This window comes from Galeopterus variegatus, unplaced genomic scaffold (genome assembly GCF_000696425.1).
Source record: "Galeopterus variegatus unplaced genomic scaffold, G_variegatus-3.0.2 Scaffold1802, whole genome shotgun sequence".
In the NCBI taxonomy this organism is placed as follows: Eukaryota; Metazoa; Chordata; class Mammalia; order Dermoptera; family Cynocephalidae; genus Galeopterus; species Galeopterus variegatus.
In genome coordinates this window covers 398,153-399,772 of record NW_007727913.1, presented here as the reverse complement: position 1 = coordinate 399,772, position 1,620 = coordinate 398,153, and the positions used below count along the sequence as shown (strand labels likewise).

The 1,620-nt window shown below is 37.9% G+C and overlaps 1 protein-coding gene across 1 annotated transcript in view; it reads right to left on the bottom strand.

Moving 5' to 3' along the window:
* Positions 1–152: 152 nt before the first annotated feature.
* EMP1 (epithelial membrane protein 1) overlaps positions 153–1,620 on the bottom strand; it is a 7,948-nt gene continuing 6,480 nt past the window's right edge. Inside the window, exon 5 of the mRNA XM_008579064.1 lies at positions 153–712. The gene's annotated coding sequence lies outside the window, so the exon portion shown is untranslated. The remainder of the gene's footprint in view (positions 713–1,620) is intronic.

The following is a 1,620-nucleotide window of genomic DNA, read 5'->3' as shown; positions in this document are numbered from 1 at the left end:
TTGAAAGAGTTGTTATAGAAATGCCTAATATATTACCAGAAAGTAGCTTACTGTCTCAAATAAATGTCACATTGTCCAAATCAAACTGATAGGAAACTGAGTGAAGGTTAAATGTTGCTATTATCCGAAAAAGAAAGAAAACATTCACACAGTGAAGGGAGTCAGAATCTCTTTATATATCCCTAGTGTTATAAACATTTGTATCAAAATATTTACAATTATGATATATGAAATAATCTATTAACGAAGAAGCCAAATACAGTACTAGAACAACCCACCAATGTAATGCAAATTGCATGAGACGTAAATGTCACAGAGAAAAAGTAAAAGACAAGGAAATACATGGTTCACTCCAGTCATAGTAAAACTTTTTAACAAAATGCAAGTATCTCTTTTGGATATATCTGTTATGTAATTATTTCTGCACATAAGACAGGTTTCTATAATCATGTGATAATTAAGTCATAATTGAAAGTTTATCATCCCCCAGTTTCTGCTGGCCAATCTCACTCCCCCAGCCCAGGTAATATGGTGGCAACATTCTTCAATGTTTCCTTAACCAGAGAAAACAGAGAAATATACTTAGTAATAGTCCCTTTACATAAATACTAGCAATAATGGCATAATAACTCCCCAAAAAGGAAAGGTATATAAGAAACGGATGAGGAAAAAGCAAGAAGAAGGAAAGTGGGCAAGATGTCTCAGATTCTCCCTGGGATAGTTCTTCTCNATTTTCTAGAGAATCCTAAATAATAACCACCTTTCACCATCCAGGTTTTTGAGAGGAAGACACCATCTTGGCAGGAGAGGACACCTTGGGCAAGGCTGGGGGTTTGTTGGAGATTCTGACTGAAGACCTCTCAGGGGAAGGGTCAGAGGGAAGGTCTGGAGGTTTGACCCATGACTGGATATATGTCACGGGGGAAAGAATCCCTGGGAGAGGTAAGGGGGGAGGAAAGTAGCCCTCTTATGATGGCATTCCAGAAGCAATCTAAGAAACTATATAGGCCTCTGAGAAGGCGTCATGAATCCATGCAATTTGATTAATTGATTTAAAGTATGTTTAAGTTTTATTTTCAGGCTCCATTGTTATTTCTGGTACATTACTCTGTGCATTATTTCAGCCAAGACCAGAGGGAACTGGAAGTTTGCCTACTCCACGTTAAAATCATTCATATCATATTGGTGTCGACCTGACTCTGGGATACACAGTATCTACCTTGCCCTTCCATGCTGATGTCAGTCCTTAATTGCTCACAGAGTAGCGAGGCTTCCCTTCTCTCACAGAGCCCACGCAGGTATGCCCCAGCTTATGCAATGAATGGGCTCCTACCAATGCGTGTGATGCCTCCTTTGTGAATCACTGTATATCCTGAAGACACACTAGAGGAGCTGGCTATTTCAAGGAAACTTTACAAGGTTCTTAGCTCTTAATATCATAAGCCATTCTGATTAAAGATCATAACTTTTCTCTAATATATACTCTTGTGATGTTCCATTGTTTGCCTAAGAGGTTTAATTAAAGGAAGATAAAACTATACTTAATAACATTCAGTTGCTTGAAAGAGTTGTTATAGAAATGCCTAATATATTACCAGAAAGTAGCTTACTGTCTCAAAT